The sequence below is a fragment of the Chelonia mydas genome, chromosome 15, assembly GCF_015237465.2.
Source record: "Chelonia mydas isolate rCheMyd1 chromosome 15, rCheMyd1.pri.v2, whole genome shotgun sequence".
Classification (NCBI taxonomy): Eukaryota; Metazoa; Chordata; order Testudines; family Cheloniidae; genus Chelonia; species Chelonia mydas.
Window position 1 is genome coordinate 31,429,632 of NC_057856.1, and position 16,034 is coordinate 31,445,665.

The 16,034-nt window shown below is 46.0% G+C and overlaps 1 long non-coding RNA gene across 1 annotated transcript; it reads right to left on the minus strand.

The window, feature by feature from the left end:
• Window positions 1–2,481: 2,481 nt before the first annotated feature.
• LOC122463089 lies at window positions 2,482–14,644 on the minus strand. Its single transcript, XR_006286083.1, has 3 exons — window positions 14,633–14,644; window positions 14,205–14,213; window positions 2,482–2,723 (listed from the first exon to the last, which is right to left on the minus strand). It is a non-coding gene; the product is annotated as an uncharacterized LOC122463089 (long non-coding RNA).
• Window positions 14,645–16,034: the final 1,390 nt, after the last annotated feature.

The following is a 16,034-nucleotide window of genomic DNA, read 5'->3' on the forward strand; positions in this document are numbered from 1 at the left end:
CACTTCTGCCAGGACTAAGTATTATCTAGACCATCCTGGCACTCACTAAATTGCTTCGTAATGCAGACGAATGGCATGGGGGGATGGCGGGGAATGTGGAGCTACAAGGAATGCTGGGCTACTGACTATGTTAATAGAACCCCCTGACCTTGTAAACCTGTTGATTGCATTCTCCTGGTTTTCCTTGATGGTGTCTCCAGACTTTGTTCCATTACAGTTTCATAGTAATAGCCAGTGTTGTCCGCTCTCCAGGGTGTGTGGGGAGTAGCAAAGGGTTAGTGTCTGTTTAAATGGCTTTATGAGAGGCAGAGGATCTGTATGCATTTGTACCTTTATAAATTTGTGCTCAGCCTGGGCCAGTCAGGAACATAGTATGGCAGCAGATCTCCTTTTTTAGTCTCAACTGTAGCATGGAGCTTGGCTTATTTGACTGGGGGCAGGAAAGGGAAGCCTAAAGCCGCAAAGATGCAAATATTTGCAGTCTATTTTCTGAAAATATCCCAATTCTTTTTCTTTAGCCCACATGCAAACTGTCCAACCAGTGCTCTCCTCCCTGCTGGGCCCAGCTCAGTCCGAGGGACCCTCGGCAGGTCAGAATCCTCAGCGACATCGCAGCCGATGGTGTCACACACTGACAACAGTGGCTTCAGGTGGGGACTAGACAGCAGGAGCAGAGGAAAGCGAGTCCTGGTATAAGACGTGGAGGAAGAAGACAGCAGGAAGATAGCAGCATTAGTAGCTGAATTGTCTCAAAAACAGAGAGTGTCCAAGTTTTCCACATAGCATCAAAGGCTCCTTAGTTTACAGATCACCAACAGGGAGGCACCTGCTAGAACAAGCCAAAGGAAGGTGCTAAGAAGCTGACTGCAGCATGACCAGCTGCCCAGCTACGAATGCAGCAGATACACCAATGATGCAAGGAAAGAATGGGACCGTTTGGGAGCTGCCATTGCTGCTTCTAGCAGGAGCAACCCATTGTTTGACACAGAGGGAAGTGTGAGCAGAGGAGACACTGACAAGCTTCATAATTTGCCCCAGCAGTCCCCAGCTCTGATCCACAGTGCTGTGCGGAACTTAGTGTCGATCCACTGGAGTCAAAGACAGCATGTAAGAGCTGTCAGAAGGTCTCACTAGCTCGTGCGTGGGCTGAGATCTAGACTGTTTGTCGCACACTGAGCTGCATTACACAATTGCTTGTAGACACTGGTTTCTGACCCCGTAATATATTCACAGTAGGGCTGTCATTAATCACAGTTAACTCATGCGGTTAACTCAAAAGAATTAATCACAGTTAAAAAAATTAATCACGGTTAATCGCAGTTTTAATGGCACTGTTAAATACTAGAATACCAACTGAAATTTATTAAATCTTTGTGGATGTTTTTCTACATTTTTAAATATATTTATTTCAATTACAACCCAGAATACAAAGTGTACAGTGCTCACTTTATATTATTTTTATTACAAATATTTGCAGTGGAACAATGATAAACAAAAGAAATAGTATTTTTCAGTTCACCTCATACAAGTATTGTAGTGCAATCTCTTTGTCGTGAAAGTGAAATTTATAAATGTAGATTTTTTTGTTACATAACTGCACTCAAAAAACAAAACAATGTAAAACTTCAGAACCTACAAGTCCACTCAGTCCTACTTCTCGTTCAGCCAATTGCTAAGACAAACAAGTTTGTTTACATTTACAGGAGATAATGCTGCCCACTTCTTATTTACAATGTCACCAGAAAGTGAGAACAGGCGTTTGCATGGCACTTTTGGTATTTACATGCCAGATATGCTCAACATCCATATGCCCCTTCATGTTTCGACCACCATGCCAGAGAACATGCTTCCATGCTGATGACACTTGTTAAAAAAATAATGCATTAATTAAATCTGTGACTGAACTCTTTTGGGGAGAATTGTATGTCCCCTGCTCTGTTTTACCCTCATTCTGCCACACATTTCATGTTACAGCAGTCTCAGATGATGACCCAGCACATGTTGTTGATTTTAAGAACACTTTCACTGCAGATTTCACAAAATGCAAAGAAGGTACCAATGTGAGATTTCTAAAGATAGCTACTGCACTCGACCCAAGGTTTAAGAATCTGAAGTGCCTTCCAAACTCTGAGAGGGACGAGATGTGGAGCATGCTTTCAGAAGTCTTAAAAGAGCAACACTTTGATGAAGAAACTACAGAACCCAAACCACCAAAAAAAGAAAATCAACCTTCTGCTGGTGGCATCTGACTCAGATACTGAAAATGAACATGTGTCAGTCTGTACTGCTTTGGATTGTTATTGAGCAGAACCTATCATCAGCATGGACACATGTCCTCTGGAATTGTGGTTGAAGCATGAAGGGACATATGAATCTTTAGCGCACCTGGCTCATAAATATCTTGTGACGCCGGCTACAACAGTGCCAGGAGAATGCCTGTTCTCACTTTCAGCTGACATTGTAAATAAGAAGCGTGCAGCATTATCTCCTGCAAATGTAAACAAACTTGTTTGTCTGAGTGATTGGCTGAACAAGAAGTAGGACTGAGTGGACTTGCAGGCTCTAAAATTCACATTGTTTTATTTTTGAATGCAGTTGCTTTTGTACATTATTCTACATTTGTAGGTTCAACTTTCATGATAAAAGATTGCACTACAGTACTTGTATTAGGTGAATTGAAAAAGACTATTTGTTTTGTTTTTTTCAGTGCAAATACTTGTAAGCTCTGTACACGTTGTATTCTGTGTTGTGATTGAAATCGATATATTTGAAAATGTAGAAAACTTCCAAAAATATTTAAATAAATAGCATTCTATTATTGTTTAACAGTGTGATTAATTGCACAATTAATCGTGATACATTTTTTTAATCGCTTGACAGCCCTAATTCACAGCCATGGCTAGCTCCTTCCTTATACAACATGAGGATGCACCTGGGAGGGGTTTGAAAACTTAGCAATATCTCTTTGTTTTTGATACTGAGTGCAACTTTGCACTTGCAGCTGTTTGTTACGTATTCTCCCGGAATTGCTCCCTCCCCACCCTTACCCCTTGAGCACGGAATTAACTTCCTGAGAATTTACAAACAAATCCATAGTGTTTGTCCTGCGTCTAGCAAAATGGAACCCTGGTCCATCTCTGAGCCACTCTTGCAATGCAAAACATCAGTATTTATTATTAATTATTAATTTATTATTAGTATTATTAATTTAATAAATGTACATGAATTTTACCAGTGAGTGTTGTGACACTATGAGGGTGAAATATATGAAAAATGTGTCCTTAATAATCAATTTAATCTAGGAACACTAAAATGCCTTGATCCTAATCAGATGGTTATTGCATGGCATTAGTACAGGGCAGAGCTGAGGCTGTTTGGTACCCTAATTGTTCATTTCTTACAAGAATGTGTTTGGATTTCTTTTCAGCATAATCTGAATGCTGACTTTCCTGAGTTGATCATGCTTGGTTTATAAATACAAGATCCCTATAATGGTTTTCAGTTATTGGTACGTACTCCCAACCTTACTCCACCTGCACATCATATTTTGTGGTAGAACTTAAATAAGACACATCTAAAACAGGAACGTGCTATGGTTTCCCTAGCCCAGATAGGAAGGCATAACCAAAATCAAGCATTGCTAACACCACAGGCATATAATGAGCTTGCCTACATGCAGAGTTGCCCACTGAAACTGAAAGTGTGTTTCTAAACCAATTAGTTAAACCAGTGCAAAGTCTCTTGATGGTTTAAACCAGGCATATTTCACTTTAGCTTAAACTTGTTCCTAATCAACTTAAACTACACAGAAATAAGCCACGCAAACTTAGTCCACATAGTAGTTTGCACCAGTTTAAACTGGTTTAGCTAAATTGGTTCAACTAAACAGATGCAACATTGTGTGTAAACAGGCCTGTGATGGCAGCGGGCCATATAAGCAGTTGGGTTTAGGTTGAGGGTTAGTGTTGGGGTCGGGCTCATGTTTAGGTTTAGTTTGGACAGAGTGAAAAAGTGACTGAGAAGAGCCAGGAGATAGGAACTCACCTTCTCTCTAGGTGCTGTTGTTAAGTGTCTCAGGGATATTTGGCTAGGCAATAGTCCAAAGCCAAACAAACACCTCCATAAACCATTGCACGGAGGAGTGGCTATCCCAGGGTGGTGCTTTGTAATCACTGCGCTAGGTGGATATTTCTCTGGACACTGTAACAAATCACCCTCTGCCCAGTGGCAGGTAGCATATGATACGCAGGAAAGCACAGTGCGTAGCTCCTTACCCTTATGACCTCCCAGCTACAAAGAAGTTAAAAGATCCACAGTTCCTTGAATTAATTGAGCCCCTTTCTAATATCTAGCTGCTGTGTATTTACTGAATACGCAAATAAAAATCAAGTTGTCATTTCAGCTTAGCCGTAAGCAGGTGAGTCATAGATCCAGGCAGGGGCTAGCTGGGCTATTCTGTTGCCAATTAGTTTAGTTCGCACCCATTGCACCTTTCCCCTCTGTTTACATAATAAATTAATCCTGTGAATTTTGTATTCGCTCTTAAACTCTCTCTTTTTTATAGAGCAATCACTATGAAAAGATGAATTTTTTATAAGTTTGCCTTTGTTACTTTAAATTTTTTATAAACTTCTTACCCTTAAGGAATATGTCTTAGACCTGGCAATGAAGTATGTTAATTTCATTTGAAAAGGGAAATGTAAGTTTGTATTTTATTAATCCCCCCCACACACACTATATCTGTAGCCGTGTATTTAACACTTGTGTATAAAATGCGAGGTATTCAATGTGCAGTATAGAATATACACAGAGAGAGCTGTGATGTGTCCAATTAAAACTTGTCCGTTTGCTTGCGTCCTAAACTCAAAAGTCACTTAAGACAAGTCATTTGTAATTCTGGCCCCGGTTCTGCCTTTGCTCCCCCACCAGCCAGCGACTCTCAGTGCCCCTGAATTCCAGAACACTCCCACCGTTCTTGGTGGGCTGCCTCCTTCCCAGGCAGGGAGAGACCGAATCCAGGCCCACAAAGTCAAGTGGCCAGACTTTTGGCTTGACCCTTCTCCCATTGATTGGCAAAGTGGCGGGAGGGAGGGTGCCATTATCTCGCAAAGGAGCAGATTCTCGGTTAATGCTAAAGGCTCAGTTAAAGACCATTGTATCACAGCAGAGGGGTTCTGTAGGAGCTTTTACCCTGCTTTAGAAGCTGCTGAAGGCTGCAGAAATTTCACTGGTCTCCATCTCCACCATTAGTTCCTCTGCAGGTTAGCGTCCCAATAAACTGGCAACATCCTCAAAGGACCCAAATGTGAATCGTATTTTGATGCAGCAAATAGCAATGGTGACTCAGTTGTGTGCTGCTAATCAAACTTGCCTTAGGGCGTATCGGCACATACAGCGCCGCAGCGCACCTGGTAAGACGCTCTGCGATGACAGGAGAGAGCTCTTCCGACAGCATAATAAAGCCGCCAACACGAGCGGCTGTAGCTATGTCAGCAGGAGAAACTCTTCCACCGACATAGCGCTTCCACATCGGTGCTCAGGTCAGTGTAACTTATGTCACACAGGGATGGTTTATTCACATCCCTGAGTGAGACAAATGATGCTGACATAAACGGTAGTGTAGACATAGCCTAAGTCAGAAAGAGAGTGAAGCTCTGTGGGAAACATGCAGAGCAACTCCCTCATTCCTGATCTTTCAACCAACAGAATAGCTCTGCAGCCAAAGCATTCTAGAAGGGGGCAGGAGCTGTGTGCTTCCTGAACCCGTCAGAATAGCGAGCAATCACTGCACAATTCGTTCCCGGCACTATCCTTTCCCTGTCACCAATGAGGCAGGAACCTGTTTAGATTCAATAAATGTCCATTTACAAAAGGGAAGCTGGCAATTGTGTAGAATGTTCCCAAGTTGCAGACTGTAATGTGTTGTAAATAATTATCTTTACCATGGAAATCGATATCTCTTGAAATGGAGCCCTTTCTTCACTTGGAAAATATTGCAGATTTTTATTCCTTCATTTGCATAACATCTGAGATAGTCGGCTCAATACATAACGCCGAATATGTACAGAATCACTGAAATATACATAATATGTATCTCATGCTAAACTGGAAGGCTGCAGCTCCAATAACAGAGCATATTACTGCATCATAAAGCACACAAGCTAGTGAAGGAGATAAAGAATGTTTTCCCCTTTGGACAAGTAACCAGGAAAGCTGTGACATGTCCTCAGGTGAAGGTTGCTTGTCTGAAACTATAACATGCAAGAACAAGTGGAGGGCAATCAGCAGTGACAAAGACAGAGGCATTCTACCTCGTAAAACACTGGGGTAAAGGATGTAAACATGAATCAGTACACAAATTCCTCAGCTGGTCATTGCATTATACATGGTGCACAGATTCAGTATTCTTCTCCCAGCCGGAATGGGGAATGCTGGCATGCTGTGAAAATGTGCACTGCTAAATAACTCTGCATTTACCAGCCAGGTCCAGTGGCTGTGCATGAAGAGGGATGCAGGAGCCTCCCAAAAAGCAGCGGGATGTTTCCTGACCTCCATAAAGCATAGCTTGGTGAGAAAACCACTCAAGGAAGATATGTATAATGAGGTCCACTGAGCAGCAGAAGCCCAATTAATTTGCAGACATTAACCAGTGAATTTGGCGTCAGAACTGACTGGGATAGAATGAGATTCCAGCCATTCACGTACAGTTGTTCAGTCCTTTACAGAATATTTAGCATTGTGCTTAAGTGTTTTGCTGAATCAAGGCCATTAAAAGGAACATGTTATTTACAGCAAAGAACCTTCATCCCTCAAAGCCATTAAAATCCCACTGTCTAGATGATTTGTAAATGCCCGCATGGCACGGTGCTCTAGTATGCTCTCACTACCCCTACGTGTATTCACTGTTTAACCAGGTTTACACCCTGCTATTTCCTTGCTCCTTTATTGGAGACGTCACAGCTAATGAACGGAGATTCTAACACTCTGGGCATTCAGCTTTTTCACGCTTTAATTTCCTACATTTGCTTTCAGAAGGGGTCAAGAGTCATTAATATTCACGGAGCTGCAAGGAAATATACTCCCCAACTCCGACATGCTCTGTTCTAATGCCTAACAGGGGAAACCTCCGCTCTCCTGTGCGGTAGCCTTGCAACTCTGTTCTCCAAGCGAACACACAAAGGTTATCCACCTATTCTGAGCTGGCTACATCACACATGGTATTATTCTTAATCCAGACCAAAAAAAGAGCTCTTTGTTCGTCTCTGAACCATTCTATACAAACAAAATCTTTGCCAAGTACATGACTTCACTCAAGCAGTGACCTCTGACCTCCCTGGCTTCTATTTCCCCTGGCAGCCCAGCCAGTCATGTGGCGCTCCGACTGTTCTGCTTCCCATTCGAGCGCGTCTGTGCGAAGCTCGGGGCCGGAAGCATTCCCATAAGGGGCACGGAGCCGGCCAAAGTCAATCCGCAGCACAGTCTCACCGACCAGCGAAAGACAAGGCTTCTGGCATCACCTGCTTGGCTCGCAAAGACTGCTTCGACCAACCCTGTTACCGCAGGCTGCACATCCACAGCCGGTGGGTACGAGGGAGAATGCCAGGGTCAACTTCAGCCGAAGATGACACATAACGAAGATGCCTCATTTGGGCTCCTCGGAAACAAATCGATGGCCTGCCAGGTCTCCAAGCTAACAATTATCATAATAAAATAGAACTAATAGCAAGGCAATGCCTTTATGTAGCACCCTCCTCACTTGGGCAGGAGACTTCGCAATCCAGCTCTGTTCAAAGTAACACTGGCTAAAGTGTCCTTTCAACTTTGACTGTAAAAATACCCTGTTTTCTGTTAACGCCCATAGGCAGTTTCAGCTGTTAACTGAACAGCAGCAACAGAAAGACACAGAACCACCAGCTCTGATTGGTTTGTTTGCATGCAACTGCAACACAGACATCATCTGAGAAGCATCTTCCCGCCCAGCAAGCTAGGTGACTTCGGAGAAAAGCTAAGAACTTTACACACTCACAAAATAGTCAGTGCAGCCACATAGCTGTAATTCATCCTAATTATTTCCCCTGCTACTGTATGCATTAATGACCCTGGTATTAATTTGGAACACTGTCATTTATACCCATATGTACCAGATTGCTCATTAACACACTGTAAATTGTAACATGGTGTTTTTCAGCTGCTGTTTATCACTGTGTATTTAAAGCTGTTACGTGGTAAGTGTACAAGTGAGGGTGACCCAGAATGTCTCTCCAGTCCTGACATTTTTCTGGAAAGGAAGGTTGACAAAGCAGAAAAACATTCAATCTTATACCATCGAATCATAGATATTCATCCTCAGTTCTGTCTGAAGTCCGCAGACCTACCACCCACTGGTTTCCTCTTTCTCGGCAACCAGATGGATCCAGTTAAGTTTTCTCAGTTGCAAGATAAAGTGCTGTCAAAGGCAGTGCTTGTCCCAGTGAGGAACACCTCAAAATTCTAAAGCACCCTGTATGTCTTCCTACTGCAAATCTCAGCGCAAACACTCACCAGACATGGAACCGGCTGACACCGCATTCCGTTTTGCAGGCTTACATGTAACATATTCATTGAGTTGCACATGGTGGGTGCCTGCTTTTATTCCTATCTTATTAGTAGAGTGGGGATTGCAGGATTCTGATGTGATTGTGCAATTTGCTCAAACACAGTTCCTTTTAGACAGACACAAGCCTTCCTTTTCCCACATTATTTACTGATTGCCTCTGGACAGCTGGAATCCAGAATGCCCCAGACTGTACATTTCAGATTACTACATTAGTTCTCTGTTGAAGAGCAGTAATTCAGATGCAGGCACCAGAGATTTTCTGTAAAGATTATTAATTAATTAATTTATTATTATTATAGAAGAACCTAGATGTTCCAACCAGGATTGGGGGCCACATTATACGGGACACTGGGCAAACAAATAGTAAGAGAATTTCATTCTCCCATATGCTGACTAGCTAAGTAGACAAAAGACAGATTGTTAATCCTACTTCATAGATGTGGTGATTTAGGGACTTCTCCAAGGCCACACAGGAAATTGGTGGTAGATCTGTCAATTGAACCCACACTTGCGCTTTTGCCACAAGGCCACCTTTCCTGCTCCTAGAACTGCTAGCTGTCCTAACGCAATATTCCCCACAAAACCAATGTGCAGTCCTACAACTGTCTCGAGTTCCCGGGGGAGACCAGGCGGGGGAGGGAATACCGTTTATGGGACCAACTTCCGCTGGTGAGAGAGACAAGCTTCCGAGCTTACACAGAGCTCTTCTTCGGGTCATGGCTCATGGTGACATTTGACATCCTACAGTGCCTTCATTTGCAGAATTCCTCTGCCAGATGTGTGCATCAGACCCATTGTCTTTGCTGGTAAGGGGCCAATAGTCTGACTCAGATCCCTCTTTGCTGAGATAAAGCTGCCATCTGAAAGCCCTGCAGAGCAGAAGGCTTCCATGTAGGCCCTTTCAAACAACACGACAACTTGAAATCCGGAATTGGCTCATTCTAGTCTTCTCCCACTTTGATGACTTTAGATCTATATTAGCACAAGATGTTTTTAATCTCTTCTATATGGCATTTTGTTTCCCTTTAATCACACAAGGTGGGCTTAAGCAGGAGAACATTATACAATTCCCTCCTGCTGTTTCTTTGTAGCTTGATAGTTGCACATGCTAATGCTCAATTACTTGTTATACAGTGTCTAATATTTTCTGTAGTAAAGAGAATTTTATTATCACTTAACATATTGATGAAAGAGCACAAGCTAGTTAATTGAATATGTAATAAATACAGGCATATACTTGAACTATTGATTACTTCAGTTGTGTGCTTGAAGCATTGATGTACAATGTGCAGATTTGCCCTTAAGACTGTCGAGTCATGTTGCACCAGTCTCCATTTTTAACAATGGGGCAACTTGTTTTTAAGCACGTCGGGGGGAAAACTCCATGTGCTAAATGAGCCAGGTGCTCATGTGTGTGTGGAGGGGCCAGAGGGAGTAATGACCCCCAGACTAGGGAGAAGACACGCTCGACAAAGGATATTTATTTGATCATGTATTTCATAATTACATGAATAAAACCAAGCAACCCAACCCTCTCCATTAACAGAGCATTAAGGCTGAGAGTCAAGCACGCAATAGTTAGGAAATGCCAGAGTTAAAGCTGCCTGTGCAACAGAGGAGCTACCCTAAGGCTTTCATACAACCCCCCTCCCCTCCCTGTTCCTACTCTGACACACGCCACCCAGGAGCCATATTCCCTACCTCCCACCTGGGATTACAGACCTCTGCCTGGAAGAGGCCCCAAAGCACCTTCTGGGGGTTCCAGGTACCCTGCAGCCATCACTGCTGGGAACTTTGATAGGGAAAGAAGGTCACAAATAGGCCCAGTTACCTATAATGGAGGCAATCCTCTGCCTGCAGCTTCTCTCTGCACTCACCAACAGGAGCAGAAAATGCCCCTTCCCCTGGCAATGATCCCCTGCCTGCTTCTGTCAACTGCTCCAGCCACAGCCAGGGTCCTTGTACCAAGGCGCACCTCAGTCCTGGAAGGAGTCGTCTGCCTTGAAAATGCATTGGGGCGAAGTTGGCTCTGCTCTTCTCCCATGTCTCGCCCTTGGTTTGGGATCATGGCCCCGTGCAGGATTCCACGCAGACTCTGTGTAGGAGAGCTCCCCTTGGGTGGGCAGTCCTATGCTCGCTGAAGAACAGGTGTTAACTGTTTACCTCATACCTCCTGCCTGGACCCTGAAACCAGACGTGTCTGTTAAAGTTCAGCATGCCACCAAGCACGGCCCAAATCTTTGCTCTTCATTTTTAGCTCGTGGAGGCACCAACCACCAGCATGGAACTGGGTTGCAAAGCTGGGACCAAACACACACAAGCTCAAGTCTGTGAAATAAAATCTCCTCTTTGTCCAGCACCAAGGTGGCACCTCACTCCAGAGGCCACATGCAGCCTCCCCCCAAGTGACACTCACACAACTCATTTAACAGCACAACGGCACTCCCGGTGCGTCCTGTGGGCGTCTCATGCCTGCTCTGAGGCCCAACCCCAAATCCTTACACAAGGACCCGTCCAAGTGATCCTACTGAGGCTTTTGCAGTCTCTGGGTTGCAGGGAGTGGGGGTGGAGCACGTGGTCCAACTTCCCCTGCTGCTCCTCACGGAGCTCTCCTCCCCATGGGAAGGTCACAGAAACGAGTGGTGTCTGGATGGAGCAAGAGAAGGGAAGCAGAAGCCTTATGGAGGCCCCGAGACAAAACGGACCTTCATCAACACATGCAGCCCTGCGAGCTTTTAGTGTGCGTCCCATGCTGGCTTTATGGCTTTGCACATGAGTTTGGCCCTGCTATTTATGCAGAACTGTACAGGTGTTCATCCCAGGACAGACTTCTGCACAGAGACTTAGGACAGAGCTGCAGAAATTACCCATAGTGAACTATTTAGGTGGCAAATGCCAGCCCTTTTCTTCTGTTCCGGCAGTGCGGCTTGTTATCAAAGCTAAGTGTCTGCAATAAGCTGATTTCAGTGGGAGTTAGGTGCCGCAATACCTTTGAGGATCTGGGCTTTCCAGCCTGCAGGCTGCTTGGAAATGGTTCATAAAGAGTTTTCATCTAGTTATATGATATCCAGAAATGGCAGAGTGTGAACAGGGCCAGCACAAACTGTGCACCACTAGGGCTTAGCAGAGATGTCAGCCCTGGCCAGGCCTGGGGCAGAGGTGCGAATGTCATGCTATAGCAGGCTGGACCTGCCTCTCCCTGTCCTGAACTATCCCCTGGTGGCACAGACCTGGAGAGGATCTGCCTCATGTCGAGCTTTTCCCTGTTACTCTCCCCAGAATGGGACTTTTCTGCTGAGTCCACTGAACGGACCAGTAGGGGAGAACAGGGTGGGAGAAATATGTTCCCAGAGGTAGAGATTTGCTGGGATGCCATGTCCTATAGCAGGCTGAGTTTAATAGGATTTCCAAGTTACAGTTACATGCCTTGACCCACTGTGGTATCCTACATGCATCAGCAAATGTAGAAAGGTGGAGGAAAATCAACAGAAGACCCGAACTGTATCCGGGGTGATGCTAAGCACCCCTCTGCCCCGTTGTGATCCTTCAGCACCCAGGGGGATTTCCTGGCATTGCAGCAGTGTGGTGAAACTCGTCTCTTTCTCTCTGTGATGGGTCACATCCCCACACTGGCAGTAAGAGGGGTACTGGACCTAGAGAGCCCAATTGAGGCACCTGGTGGCACCTGGTGGGGGGGGCAGCCCTAATTAAAGCAGAGTCTGAGCTGGGAGGTGAATATAAAGGAAGTCTGGAGAAAAAGAGGGCTGATGGGTCCAAAACCAGAAAAAAACAGAAGAGTAGGGATGGTACATTGCATACCAGAATTAGATCCTAGTACCGCTGAAAAAGAATCTGGTTTTGTAGCTGCCATGATGGCTGTACTAGTGTGGTAATGCTCGCATCACACTGGGTCTGGGATGCGTGCCCAGTGGCCGCAGACATTTCTTCAGACCCAGTAGCAGGCCCCATGGCAATAAAAAAGGGTGTCTCCGTACGCAGAAGTTAAGGAGGGTCAAGGAGGAAGCCCAGACGGATGGCTGGCCTGCGATCCTCTCCTGAGGAAAGGAGTCTGGCAAGAGGCCAGGAGAGACGAGTGGCAACTAGGGCAGAGCAAGCTCTGGTGAAGAGCCCTGATAAAAGAGCAGCAACTGGGGTCCCAGGGACCAAGCCCTGGGAGTCACTCAATTGACAACAGAGGGGTGAAAGGTCAAGCCTTCCCGAGGAGGGAAGAGGTCAGTTTAAACCTATACTTTTGGTTTGGATTTACTGGGGGGCTCCAGGCAGGCGTAGCCCTGTGTACAACATGGGTGAGTTGGAGAGGCCTTGTGAATGGGCCAGCTGCCTCCTAAGGCCCCCACATATTGCCTTAGGATGCTTTGCAGGTGCCCTGACTCAGTTTCCTTCTTCTTCAGCCTAGGGCCCTGAAGCAAACTTCCAGAACAAACTCTTCTCAAGTTCAGTAGCACCCCCCTTTGGGGCTGGATTTCTATAACTAACCAAAATAGTCACAATAAAAGTTCCCAAATCCCCAGCAAGCCCAGGCTCCCAGTCCTCATGCAGGGATCTGCCAGGCCTTCCCCACCTGGAGCCCTTTCCCCAGCAGACTCTGTAGGCAGGTTCTCAGTCAGTCTCTCTCTCTGAGCATCCCCCTTTCTCTGTGTCGCTTTCTAGCAGCACTAGTGACTCCAGACCCAGCTGGTTCTACTAACCAAGCTCCAGACCCCAGCCCAGGCGGGGCAGGCAGGGCTAATTGTATGGTGCTGGCCAGCTCCGGGCCTCTGGCCCTATAAGGGGCAGGCCACCCATTACAAGCCTGCTGACAGGGAACGGCAGGAAGAAATCCATGGAGGTGGCAGCAAGGAGTCTGGTGACGTGACCCTTGGCTGCCTGTCCTAGGGTCCCTGGCCTGGAACCCAGCATGGAGATCGGGCCTGGGCTCCCCTACCGGCCAGCGGTAAGGTAGGTTGGAGCCCCTCCGAAGGGGAAAGGATGCCTGGGAGCCCTAGGAGAGGGGTGTATGAACCTCTGACCCAGAATGGAGGGCAGCAGGCCGGACAGAGGGGCTGGGCCTTTTTTTGTTGGACTGTCTGTTACCCCGGAGGCGGTAGGACTAAAGAGACCTGACTGGAGGGCTGAGCCACGAGGAAAGGGGGAGCCCTGCGGGACTGGAGTGACCGTCGGCACGGGGCACTAGAAGGGGAGAGGCTGCACCCCGCCACGAGGGGGGCTCCAACGGTGAGTCGACCCTTTGACACTCCCCAAAAGGGGGAAGCGGGTTGTTCGCATCCGGGGCAACCTTTCTGAGTATGGGGGTGGGGGAGGAATAGTGGCTCCTCCGAGGGTCACATCCCCGTGAAGACAGCTGTCAGTGGAAAGAGGACCTAGTGTCTGGGACTATCATCTCGTCTGCATGTTCAGCGCCCTGCTGCCTTTGTCTCTTCATTACCAGCCCAACTTTATCCTACCTTCTTAAACAATTCTAGCCTTTCAGTCCCCTCTCTCTGCCTTTCCCCGTCTAACCCTGAGAGGCTCCCAGCCCAGAGAGCACATTCTATTGATGTCTAATGCTTTCTGACTCCGAGCCAGGAGGTGGATCAGTTACCCCAACCAATAATACCTCCATTTGCGAAGGATCTTTCAGCAGACGCAATGTGATCCTAAGCCCATGACTTTTCCAATCCTTTCACAGATTTCCCTTGGACGTTCCCCTTCATTAAGGAAATGCTCCCATCCTCAGCTGCTATTCCTTGACTGAGCACACTAAAATGGAGGCTTTATATTGTATGGACGATCTCTCTTAAAAAAGCTGTCTATACAGCGGCCTGTGATGGATTCTGATCAGATGCAGGTTTCCAGAGAACGGACTGTTCCATCTGGGAAGTGCGAGCTGTGGTTTAGGTAGTCCGCAGCTTTATTCTAAATCCAAGAGTCTAGGGGATACCAGGGAACAATCACCAGTGAAATATATGTCTTTGTTCCAGTGCCAGACAATGCTAATGCTCGACAATGAGGATGTCTCTGACATTAGCAGGAGACATAGTAAAGCGACTGGGAACGAGATACAGCGTGAGGCCTTTGGAGGATTTTATACTCTTTCTCCCTTCCGTGGAGTGTTTTTCTTTCTGGGGTTTCTGATCCTTTTTGCAAGCACCATACTCAATGGCCTGATGCATTCTGGGATACGCACCAGCACTAGTCCAGCAGGCCACCATACATCAGAACATTTTGTATTTTAAGCACATATTTAAACCCTGTTGGGTGCGGAGGCATGTGCCTGTAATCCCAGCTCCTTGGGAGGCTAAGGCTAGCAGATGGCTTGAACTCAGGGGTTTGGGGCTGGGGTGTGCTAAGCTGGTTGGGTGGCCGGTGCCACTGACAGCCTGGCCAGCGGGTGACTGGAGGACTGGCTAGGACAACACGAACAGCGTGTTGTGATCTGCGCTGTCTCTGGGAGGGCTGAATGGATCGAGGTGACTTAAACACTTTGCTCAATTGGGGTCTGAGCGAGGAATATGAAACTGCCTCATAAATAAGATGTAGAGAAACTCACCTCTGCCTGATATCAGTCCAACATAGTAAGAAAAATTAAGAAAAAAAAGCCAGCGAGATCCCATTGACTAGAGGAGGGACAAGAAGCAAGAGGGTTTCAGACATACTGAGGGGAGAGAAAGACACCAGATAAAGTTGGGATATGTGGCACAGCAGACTCAATAAAAGAAGAGCCCTTAACACAAATATATGTATTTGATCTGGTTTAGCCACTTCTGTTAGGAGAGAAATGGGATTTGAGACACACTGAGAGTCCATTTCAGGACCTACTGTACATAGTAAAGAGTAGGTCTAGGCTGCATTAAGGGGGCTGTAAATGATTTTTTAAAACCTCATTCTAAACTGCAATGTCTAGGAACAGATGGGAAACATGCCTGGGTGCTGTAGAAATTAGCTGCAAAAAGAGTGAAAACTCTACTGCTCGAGTCTGGCATGTCTTAGACACTGGGTGGGGTTTCAGGAAGGCAAGATGGTTAATTTTGTTCCAGTCTTTAAAAACAGGAATTACCAGCTTATTAGCCGGACTTCTCTCCCAGGTAAAATGCTTGAAAACGTTAATGATTCAATTACTGATCCACGAGGGGGAAGGAAGGGGGGTAGGGTAGCCAACCCGATTTGGGAAGCAGAATTTGTGCCAACCCAGCCCAATAGCCTTTTGTGACAAAACAAACCAGTAAGGTAGCTGGTATCCTTTATCTGGATCTTAGGAAACGCTGTGACACAGCATTGCACCGCAATCTGACTGGCGAGGTATTGCCTGGATAACAGCGCTACAAGGCGGATCAACGATTGGCTTGCGGATGGACAGAAGCATTATTACCAGTTGTGTTAAATCAGATTGGGAAGATGTGTTAAGTGCACCAGCAGCAAAGCAGTGTTTCCAGATACA